The sequence below is a fragment of the Euprymna scolopes genome, chromosome 15 (assembly GCF_053919585.1).
Source record: "Euprymna scolopes isolate OS-2025 chromosome 15, ASM5391958v1, whole genome shotgun sequence".
NCBI classification, from domain to species: Eukaryota; Metazoa; Mollusca; class Cephalopoda; order Sepiida; family Sepiolidae; genus Euprymna; species Euprymna scolopes.
Window position 1 is genome coordinate 34,037,451 of NC_136496.1, and position 12,840 is coordinate 34,050,290.

A 12,840-nucleotide genomic window follows, 5' to 3' on the forward strand; every position below is an offset into this window, starting at 1 on the left:
TTAGGGTGCTGGACTGAAATACATAATCCCAACAACACTCAAGCTATGCTGAAACACACGTGTCTGTAGATTACTGTTTTTATTTATTTTTTTTTTTAAATAATAAATAAATAAATAAAAAATACGTCCAAATAAAAAATGGGCGACTTTCTAAAAAAAACACCGGATCTCCGAGGTGGAGACGTTAACGTTAATATTGTTTAAAAAATCAACAACAACTATATATGTGTGTGTGTGTGTGTGTGTGTGTGTGTGTGTGTGTGTGTGTGTGTGTGTGTGTGTGTGTGTGTGTGCGCGCGCGCGCGCGCGCTGTTTTAGTTTTTTAAAAATAATAAATAAATAAATACGTCCAAATAAAAAAATGTGCGACATTCTAAGAAAATCACCGGTTTCCGAGGCGGAGACTAACCTTAATATCGTTTAAAAAATCAACAACAAAAACTATGTAAACAGATAAACGATAAAAAAAATTTAAAAAAAAATAAAAAAAACTAAACAGTAAATTGTCTATGTCATCATAGCGTAATGGGTTAGGGTGCTGGACTGAAATACATAATCCCAACAACACTCAAGCTATGCTGAAACACACGTGTCTGTAGATTACTGTTTTTATTTATTTTTTTTTTTTAAATAATAAATAAATAAATAAAAAATACGTCCAAATAAAAAATGGGCGACTTTCTAAAAAAAAACACCGGATCTCCGAGGTGGAGACGTTAACGTTAATATTGTTTAAAAAATCAACAACAACTATATGTGTGTGTGTGTGTGTGTGTGTGTGTGTGTGTGTGTGTGTGTGTGTGTGTGTGTGTGTGTGTGTGTGTGTGTGTATTGCTATAAACTTCTAAGACACTTATATTTTATATGATCATTGTTGTAATGGTGTGAGCAAAGAACTCATAATAATTTCCATGTGCAGCGGTTCCTCATCGAACAAAGAAGTCATCAAAACGTTATGTATAAAAGGAAACATACGAAAGAAACAGGGAAAAAAAGAAGAACATTCTCTGCCAAAAAGTTGCTGGACTGAAAGAGTAAATTAAAGATCATCTCTTACAATGTGATTTTATTATGTGTATTGAACTATGTAGCACAATATTACTTTCTGGATACGTGTACATTCGTCTTTCAATCATTCTTATTATAGAACGTGGTGGTGGTCCACAAATATACCCATCTCTGACACAATTTTATCATCAGGGAAGACTGGACAGAATACCATTGATGAACGGGACTCTGTTATACTCTTATTTGCGTAGCTGTAATAGCCTATAAATCGCAGTCCTCTGCGAAATTCTTTAAATTTGGCAGGTATTGTTTTGGCTGTTTATGTTAGCAAATGTTCGCAGATTACGCTATATTTATACTGTACTAACACTTCTTGAATGACGTACACGGCTGAACTGTAAGCGTCAATGTCTGAGATATAATTTAAAATTTCTCGCAGGGGCAAGGTTGGTGAGTAGATTCAATTTTAGATCGTCTATTATTAGAGTCTGATGTTCAGGATCATCAGGTCACTGACACCGCGAATAAGGTTGTTGCTGAAACATGTATGCAAATATGTAGCCCAGATGCATGTATAAATAAGAAAAAATTATAGTAAAACATTGCACTACTTGCTATTTAATACTGTCTTATAAATATTCTAGCATCATGATCAAAAAACATACAAGCACAACATACCTATATGTATATCTGCACACATACACACACACACTACACACACATACACACACACACACACACATATATATATATATATATATATATATATATAAATATAAAAGTGAACGTGTCTGTCTGTCTGTCTGTCTGTGTACATTTCCCTACGCAATAACTCTGTCAATTTTTAGTCTATAGACTCGAAATTTGAAATACCGGGTACTGAGATTTGGGAAAATCGATGTGACGGGTGTCAGCCAGAAATTTGGCTGTTAAGGGGTCAAATTTCAACGATTTGACCTTTAAGAACTCTACCAAACTCCTCCGACAATTTTGGGTCTAGACACTTGAAATTTTAGATATAGGTTCCTTGAACCTGGATCTAACTTAATAAAGTGATTTGAGCCCGAAACTATAAATTTTAAGGGGTCATAATAGGGGTCAAATTTTAAAAAAAATGACGTCTGCGGTCTATACCAAATTACTCAGACAATTTCTGGTCTAAACATTTGAAATTTTACATAAAGTGTATTCAGAGATAGGGCAAGCTTTTTAATCGGTTTGAGTCGAAACTTTGAGTTGTCAAGGGGTCAAAGTTCAAAAGATTTGATATTTGCCGTGTCTAGCAAATTACTCGGCCAATTTGGTGTCTAAACGTTTGAAATTTGTACATAACGAGTATTCAGGCATGCTGCAAGCATTTTAATCAGTTTTGGGGTGAGCATTTGGCTGCGAAAAGGTCAAAGTTGAAAGAGTTGACTTTTACAGATTCTACCAAATTCCTCCACCAATTTTGGGTTTAAATACTGGAAATTTTGCATGTAGGTAAATTGGATATGGGTAAAACTTTGTATTTTGATGTGGGACCAAAATATTAAATGTTACGGGTTCAAAATTGGGTCAAAGTTTAAAAAAATTATCTCTGCGGTCTCTACGAAATTACTCACCAAATCTCTTGTATATCTATAAAAGTGAAGATGTCTGTTTTTCTTTTCTCTATGGGAGTTAAGGAAGACTATTATACAGAAAGGCATTACTTTACATATTCACACTTTTTAATATATGCATATGCACATAACCTTATGAACAGTACATAGTGCCCGAGCAAAGCCGGGCGGAACTGCTAGTATATATATAAAGTGAACGTGTCTGTGTGTCTGTGTACATTTACCTACGTAATAACTCTGTCAATTTTTAGTCTACAAATTCGAAATTTGATATACAGGGTACTGGGATTTGGGAAGATCTATGTGATCGATTTTTGGCCAGACATTTTGCTGTTAAGGGGTCAAAGTTCAACGATTTGACCTTTGAGAACTCTACCAAACTCCTCTGACAATTTTGGGTCCAAACACTTGAAATTTTAGATATAGGTTCCTTGGACATGGATCTAACTTAATACCTTGATATGAGCCCCAAACAATAAATGTTAAGGGGTCATAATAGGGGTCAAAGTTTAAAAAATTGACTGCTTTTTTGTTTTGTTTTGTTTTGTTTTTTTGCTCAGCATAATCCTCCAAACACCCGGGCACCCATGCTAGTACATTTATAAAAGTGAACGTGTCTATGTGTCTGTCTGTCTGTCTGTGTACATTTCCCTACGCAATAACTCTGTCAGTTTTTAGTCTACGGACTCGAAATTTGATATACAGGGTACTGAGATTTGGGAAAATCGATGTGATCGGTTTTCGGACAGAAATTTGGCAATCAAGGGGTCAACGTTCAACGATTTGACCTTTGAGAACTCTACCAAACTCCTCCGACAATTTTGAGTATAAACAATTGAAATTTTAGATATAGGTTCCTTGGAGATGGATCTAACTTGATTTGAGCCAAAAACAATAAATGTTAAGGGGTCAAAGTTAAAAAAAAAAATTGACCTCTGCGGTCTTTACCAAATTACTCAGACAATTTTTGGTCTAAACATTTGAAATTTTACATAAAGGGTATTCAGAGATAGGGCAAACTTTTTAATCGGTTTGGGTCGAAAATTTGAGCTACAAATATATTAATGTATGTATGTATCTTTGCATATCTGTCTAAAACTTTCGACAGAGGCGACAGATTGTCACAAGATCAGTATCGTTTGAAGCTCAACCCTTCAGACGAAAAATACCGAAAAATTGGCTAAAAATATTATTTTCTTCACCCTCAACTGGGCACTTTTCTACAGGGAGGGGTCGCTTTTTTCACCGATATTTTCGAAAGTTATTCCCTCTTTTCGATTGTCTAGCCTTAATTTTAACCTACGTCACTTCCGGTTTGGCGGTGGTCGTAACAGCAAAGACGTCACGTTTTTCCCCGTTTTTTTCCTCCTTCGCGGTACGGGTTAGAGCCTGCCTTCCTACTACCACTTTTTTTTTTTGCTCAACACACACCTTCAAAAACCCGGGCAACGCCGGGTACACATGCTAGTATATTATAAAGTTGTGTTTGCAATATATATATATATATATATATATATATATATATATATATATATATATATATATAACTTCAGTTCCTTCTGTTATGATCGAAACCGAAGCTAAAACTTATGGACAATTCTAAGTATAATTATTTATTACAAGAAATGGAAGATCATAACAATTAAACGACGGTCACTCGGAAGGAAAAAGATGTAAGCGTGACACACGCTATTGTATTAATATATAAGATAAGAAAAAAGATATGTATTATATTGGGTAAAATATAAAATAGTGATAAAAAAATAGATGACTTGAGTGCCTTCAGCTATGATCGAAACCGAAACTAAAAATTATGAAGAATTCTCTCTCTCTCTCTCTCTCTCTCTCTCTCTCTCTCTCTCTCTCTCTCTCTCTCTCTCTCTCTTTCTAATTAAAAAATGAATTAAATCTCGACCAACGAAATTTGCCGGAAAGCATGGCACACAAAAGAATACACGCGCTATCATATTAATATATACATACTTACAGACACTAGTGTTTCATCCTTTCGGGAATCATCAGTGCGGGATAACACAGCTACAACCGGTCGGGAGATTCGAACCCGACCACGAAGCACTCTCGGACTCCATTAGCAAGGAACAAACTCACGGCTAATCTCAACCACGAGAAATATTGTTGAAATTTTAACATATTATATATATATATATATATATATATATATATATATAATATATATATTTGTAGTCATCGACATACAGTCCTGTTTCGTTGTATCACAACTCCTCAGTGTCGCTAGACTAGCATCTTTCCCAAGCCAAGGATTGAACCTAGAACCGTCGTGTTGACAGTCGGCAGTTCTCCCACTCGACCATGGAATTGACACCCGTAAATAACTCGTCGGAATGTCTATTTAAATAGACACCCGCCGCCACTTTTATAGTGCTCAAATCGCATGTTCGTAAACAAACAAACAAACAATATATATATATATATATATATATATATATATATATATATATAGAGAGAGAGAGAGAGAGAAGAAAACGGTAAAAAATAAAAAGATTTATAATGTGAAAATATTAAATTTCCTTGATGTAACATTTAACGGCAACTGTGAAGGCAAAGAGCTACACAAACCTTTGGCCATTTTCTAAAAAAAAAAAAGAAAGAAAAGAAAAAAAAACAATATCCCAGAAAAAAAAATAATTTAGATTGTTTGAAAACTTTTTAAAACTATTTTTTCTGAAATTTGCTTCCCCTGAACAGGGTAAAAGAAAAACAGAACCCCACAAGTGTATTAGGTTGTTCTTCCTTCAATTTTTCCATATGCGTGTACAATTCAGTGTCTTGCTTTTGGCATGTGTTAATTTTGTCTGATTATTCTATCTATTAATAGCAGGGGGGGGGTATCCGACTTTGGCCAGGGCGTAAAATACGCTAAAATATGATATTTTAATTTGTCCAGATTTTGTATATATTATTACAGAGTCGTGATTTCAAAAGTAAAAAAAAAAGTATTTAGTTACCATCAGCTAGAATCGAAACCGAAACTATAGCATCCAAAGCTGGTGATGTTACCACATGACACGCATATAAACGGATTAAAAATTAAAAATAAACTAAGATGAATGTACAAAATGTATAACGATCTTTTCAATTTTGACCCATTTTGTATCCCTTAGAACTGTTTTAACCGGCTAAAGACACATAAAAGAACGGTCTGTAAAAAATGCAATTATTTGAGGCCCCTAGCGCCGCTCTGCGATTTTTAGTTTCGGAGGAGATAGAGTTTGAAAATACGGATACAGACAGACAGACATATAGCCTTTTTTATATTAGATTTATATATTTATCTCTGCTTGTATGGTGAGATGGTGCAGATTTGCACTTTGACTCATTAGAATATGTAGAATATTTCTCTCTATGTTAGTTTGTCTAATCAGTTAATTCAGACTATCTGCCTCTTGTGAATGCAACCCTTGAAAACCTCACTTCTTTTGTTTTGACAAACTTTACTGAGGTCATTATCATGTTATATTCTCCACATTACAAAGAAATCAATGGTTCAAACTTGGGGAGTATGATGACTTTCTCTCTCTACATCCTTTCATTTGATGGCGAAAGGTGTCTCTTCGTCTTTTAAATTCCAAATCCAGGTCGCGATTACTGTTTACCCTGTTTCTATATTTACAAATGGTTATATGTGCATGTAATCTCTGCTTGAAAGTACTTTGCTTCATGTCAATGAATGTTTCGGCTCTATCGCTGGGTTGACTTCTGACAGCTGCTTTATATACAAGGGAGTCCACCTTGCAGTTCTCAGCTATCGGGCAATTGTAACAGAGCCGCTAGCACTGGTATCAGCAGTTGCATAACACATATGCAAATAACCGAGTCAATACGCAATGTGACGCCATAGCGGAGGAAGAGAAGGGAAGGAAAAAAGAAAAAATACACTACGTGGCGAGAATCGAAAAAAAAGGAAAACGCGCTGCATGAGATGGGAGTGTGACCCTTGGTGACGACGAGAGACTTTTAAGCCATATCAGGGCAACGGTGGTTTGTAAACTACATAGCAGATGAAATAAACTAAGAGACTTTTAAAACAAGAACCATGAATAAATGCATTTCCTTTCAACTGAAAAACATTAATGGAATTGTTTTCCTTTTGCGACTGTTTCAGATACAACGTGCCGGTGCAAGTGTTAAAAATGTAACGACACCGTATAAGAATAATAATGAGTACGTTACATATGTTGATTTTGCACCGTACGACAAGGTCTTTTCACAAAAAGGGTTCAAAGTGAAGGAAAAAAGAAGCATAAAGAAGTTATCACGGGAAAGAATGCAGTCGCAAGGAAAGGAAACCGAGACGGAAAACTTGGAGACGGAAAAAAAAAGAATTGCACCGGGCTGCGAGTAACATTGTTTGTTTTTGTTTGCTTGTTTGTTTGTTTGTTTTTTGGGGGGTTTTTTCTCTTTTCTGCTTCACTTTCGAATTTTTTTCTCCTGTTTTGTCGTGCATAGTTTTAGTTACACAAACGTGTTTTGTGGGGACCTTAGGTCACCGTTAATGTTATCTTTAATGTTGAAAACAAAAGTTCAATATTACGAATATTATATGGAATATAGTGTCATGCTCATTTTACGTAGCAAATAGCTTACTCGCAGACATTCCCGAGTTCGACAAGATACACTTGAAGAAAGTCGGGGTTTACACCGGCCGAAACAATGTGAAAATGACAATTAAGATTAGAACAGTAGTCTGAAGAATTCAAATAATACGAACAACCAATCCTCATCTCCAAAGTTCAAAAATCTAATTGCGATATTTACAGGAGATTTTGGGTTTTTTAATGCCAAATCTGGTTATTTTGGTAAAAGTTTTTTTATGCTCCAAGTTTTTTGTGTCTTCATATTATTTATTCCTGGTGTTTAGTTTGGTCGTTTTATAGAAAAAAAATTAGGGTTTTGTTTTTGTTTTGTTTTTTTATTTTTCGCGGGGTATGGTTTTTGCAAAGGAAAAAGAAAAAATACAATAGCATCAATGTTTGGTGTATTTTTTGGTCAGGAATTCATTATCTTTAGACAGCTTGATAAAATATATAGGAAATAATCCAAGATAAACCAACGTTGATTAACGTTGCCATAGTATAACAATACATGGTTAGATAATATTCTTCCTATCTAGTTTGACAAATTCTGAGATCCTATATATCATGTATGAAAATACGTATTACCAAAAAAGCATCGCAGAACCTATTTTTAGTTCAGAAGAATTAGTCCTATAACATGAGTCGTGTGTGTTTGAAATGAAAAAGGTTGGGGGGGGTCGACATTTTTTATGTAAGCTTTCAAATATGAAGGAAAGCGAGAGAGGAGAGGAAGAAGGTATGAGGGAAGACGGGGCAAAGAAATTGACATTTTAATCCAACCTTTGGAATCCCGCTTTTTGAGTAAGAAAACTAAATTTAGATAATAAGATATATTACTTTCATGTGCATTAGAAAGGCGATATGTCGTACGTACATTTGTTAAAGAGAAGAAGAAGAAGAAGAAGAAGAAGAAGAAGAAGAAGAAGAAGAAGAAGAAGAAGAAGAAGAAGAAGTGGGTTTACAAACAAAAACGCCCTCGACGGGGAGGGGGGATGACAATGAGGCCAACCATGGTAAATTTCATTCCCATCTATACTTCTTCTGAGGGAACAGAATTCTCCACAATAAACTGATCTTGTGTCTAACATTGCTGCTGCGAGAGAGTGAAGACAAACTAACTGGATTGTCGGTACCATTTTTATATGTGTTTTACGGCATATCAACCATTGGGAGGGGATATTTAATGCCGAAACACAACACCGGTTTTAAACAATTAATTTATACGATTAATTGAACACAAGTTGCTATTGGATTTATAGCTCGATGATTTCGACCAAGGAGAGAATAGACCATTTTGTGATAGTCGGCAAGGGAGAGGTACTTATAGGCTGATGTAATTTTTATTTTTGTCCCTAGCCAGAATGCCCCTTTTGGGGCGCTATATTTCCCTCCACATCAATTGTAATTAAATTTTGTTCATGTGAAGAGGCAAGTAAATATGAATTATAGTTATGAACAGATAATGACTAAAAAATAACTTTTTACCGATTAACATCGGAGAGTAAAAATATGAATAAAAATATTTTAACGGATATGCTGGGCTACGTCGTATTGAATGGTATGACTTTCTGGTCTTGAAACATCAGATCTACTTTTCTGACAAACCCGAACTTCACTAATCAAATGAAAGTTCGTGTAGCAGACAAACTTGCAACAAGCAGCAGGAGTTCAATCTCACGGCTCGAGATTTGAAATTCATTTCCTCCATGGCTTGTTCAATTACAATCCAGCTCTCAATCATGTGACCGAGTACATAAGAGGCGAAATCGCAAACCCTTTCTCTCTTCTCTTCTTTCGCTGGCAGCAGACATTCGCCTCGGCCTTTGGCCTCAGGCTAACGTGAGTATTACAAGCCAACATGGCTATCGTCAAAACTTGCTTTCACGTGCGCTTCACGCACATACTCTTTCCTACCATGAGACACTAATCCTTCGCCCCGTCTCTACTATCGGACGCGCGCTCCTATTAAATGTTATAATGAGACTTCCTTTCGTTGTCTTCATTTTTAACTAAACTCGCATCCCAATAGCAAACTATCTTTCCAAGATTTGTTCTTCTGTGGAACTCTCTTCCTGCCGACTGCTTTCCTCCTACTTATAACCTTTATCTTTTCAGACTAAGACGAATATGTAACAAAACAGCTGACATGTATATAGCAACGATGATATCAACGATGGTACGCAAATAACCAACGAAGGTGACCTTACAGTGGAGTAAGAGAAAGGAAATAAAAGCAGAGAGAGAAAAAAACGCACGTGGCAGCGACAGCGACTTTGAAACACGTGCTGGCGGAGTTAGACTTTTAACCAGGTGGCTGCATGACAGGACTTTTAAATATGTGTCGGTGCAACAGGAACTTTTAAACAAGATGCAGGACTCATTCATCTTCTGAACTTTTAACAAAATTGTCAGACGACCATGTGCTGTGGGGCGAGCTGCAGACATAGCAGCTAGTTGTAGCGACCATATTGTCGCTGGTTTGGAAAATGCGTGTCAGTGGTTTGGTGATGAGACGACCATTAATAAACGCCTTTTCATTTCAACTGAAAACAAACTTAAGTTGAATTTCCTTTGTTTGTTTTTTGCAAGACTTTCGTACACAACGTAGGTCTGTATTAAAATATAACGACAGCCTTACAAATAGACATTTCCTGTTCCTGTCTTTGTAATAATCATCGTCGGGTCTGTGTTAATCAGTGTTCGTTCCTGTTGGCTCCTTACATCTTGTTAGAAGAGATTTTCATGAAAAAAAGAAAAATAACTGTCATATACTTCCAGACTCAAAAAATATATAATAGAAAAAAAAGTCAGCTACAATGACAGTTCATTTATATTCAATTTCAATATCATGCCGACGAATCAAAGCGCATATAGCATATGTGAATACGAAGATACGAACAAGTCCGCCTAGCTCTGGACGCCTGGCAATATTCAGGTGATACTATCTTTCTTCCTTTTTGATGTCAACATTCGAGGCAGATATTTGTTCGTTCAATGCTATCCTTTCAGCATTTCTGTAATGAACAGTTCTGTCAATTAATTAAAAACAAAGCATACTTAATACACTCCCCTTTTCAATTCTTGGTACTTGCACAGTTTAATAAAAACATTAAAAAATGAAAATATCGAAAAAAGTTTATATTGTCCGTATTCGTTATGGAATGAAGTTCTCCGAAAAAAAAATTCACTTAATTTCATCAAGTAGTTTTTTTGTTTTTTTTACAGCGAAAAAACAATTTGTTATGATACCGAGCAAAAGGTTCGATTTTAAGGAAGAAAAGCTAGTAATAAAGATGGGGAGGGAGTGTCGGCGCTTTACATGGAGTTATCTCCCCGTGGCGTTTCTAACATCCAAAGATTTTTAAAAATCAAGCCTTCAACGTGATGTCATAAAAACGGATTTTTCTGCTATATAAAAAAAAAACTACTCGATCAAATTAACTGAATTTTTTTTTTAGATCTTCAGTTCAAAATGGATACGTACAATATAACTTTTTTTTTTGCGATATTTTCATTTTTTAATGTCTTGAGAGCCCTCCGCGGCCCGGGCGACAAGATCAAAGTGTAGTATCTGTTCCGACAGATACTGCAAGCAAGGACCAGATGTGAGGGCAACCCCACATACCTGACCTTTAACCAGCTCCCATTTCCCACCTCTCGGGAGCTGGTCCCCTTTTTCCCTTCCCCCTCCCTTCACTCCTCACATCAAAAATTGGCCTTGTGCCTAATTTGCTCGGTGGGGGAGCAAATAAATACCCACACCTGTGCAATATCTCTCTCTCTCACAAACACATCGAATAAATATTGTTATTCTTAATCCTGTTTTCTTCGTTTCGTTGTTAACCTCCGGGGAGGAGGGGGTGTTTCTTTTAGCTACCCTCTCCAACTAATTGCCTTTAAATATATTGTTCATATCTATTTAAGCAGAAATCGTCCGTTCATCTCTCTTAAAATCCCGGGAGATAGAGGAGCATCATGCTTTTTCTGCATATTTATGAGTCACCACTTGCCAAGGCTAAACCCCACTTGAGGATAAAGATTGTCAATTAGATGATGAGCAATACTATGAAAGGATTGAAAGTGATTAGTAGAATATGCAAAATTAAAATACTTCAAGAGAACGGATCGACAAGTATTAGTTTTTTTACTGGATTTTAAGACTATCATGTTGTAGTCAGCAGAAAAGCGGCCCCTTGGTATCGTTTTTCGCAGATAAGAAGTCCTTGGAAAGAAACTTCGTTCATGGAAGTTTACTTTTTATTCTGTTTGGTTTTAAATACACATATGAAGAAAGGAAAATTTTTGCCGTGGTGATAGCTAGACAAGTTTTTACTGTAAATTTTTTAGAGGGAACCAGAAATTGGAGCACAGTAGCGGACCTATCATAGATATACCGATTGAATAGAGAGAGACTATCCTCCCATACTCTTATTGTCAGCGAAATCGGTGAAATCGCACATTTTTTAATCAAATTCATTGGATGCCTGTTCTAATTAGAGAACATCTCCTACCACTACAGTGTATCGCGAGGAAGCTTCACACGCCTCCCTACAGTAACTTAGTCCATAATGCATTATAGTCTACATTGCACTTTGCACTGTAGAGAATCTACTTCTGATTTTATAAAATCTGTGGTACTCCTGCAGTATTTTACCCACCGATTTCACGATCTTAGCCGAGCGTTGATCGACATCCGTCGGAAAACGCCGGAACATGGCGAGCGGTACGATACTCTATCAGCCAATCAGGGCGCTTCAAACGAACGCGCAGCAGACGAATAATACATAGCGTTTCATTTCAGTTATTTTATTGTTCAAAGTAAAAATACACAGCCTTTCATTTCAGCTATTTAATTTAGCGATAAAAAAAAAAAAAAAAAAACCGGGAGCTGTTGGAAACATATTTATGCAGAGACAAAAATGTGGACACAACCCTTTTGTCTCCATAATAAATCAAATCGCGGAAGGCTACCCGGTTTGGGAAGGAGCTTCTTTCCACATCCTCTGAAAACCCTTTGCTCCCTACTTTGCCTCTCTACAGTCAGTAGAAAATCTCGGCTTTCGTCGGCGTTAACGCCGAAAGCGTTCGTCAACGCTCGGCTAAGATCGTGAAATCGGTGGGTAAAATACTGCAGGAGTACCAAATCTGTAAATAATGGCTGCACTTAAAGTTAAAATGAAAAAGTCAAGTATCCTGGTGCGACTGTGCTTTAAACAGAAATTCATTTCTAATGTTTTCCTCTCATATCAAAGAACCTACTATTGATTTTATATGCCGGGTCTTTCAGCTTGTGTGGTAATAAAACTTCTCGAATGCGCTTGTGTGTAAGGTGTTAACTTTGGTCATAATCGTCTGTTCCTTCTTTCATCGAATTATTTCAGTTATCAACATTTCGATCCAAAACCTATCTAAGAACACTGCCAGGCACATAAAGTGTCTTCGTGTGAAATTTTATAAAAATCTTACATTATTTAAGTTTTTAGGGTCACACAGAAAAGAGTCTGAAAGCTCAATTGTGATTACTAGATTTCTTAATATAAAGGTAAGTGACCGATTATAATCACCGGCAACCCAACGGATCTTTTCATTAGCTGTTATACTGACGTATAGAG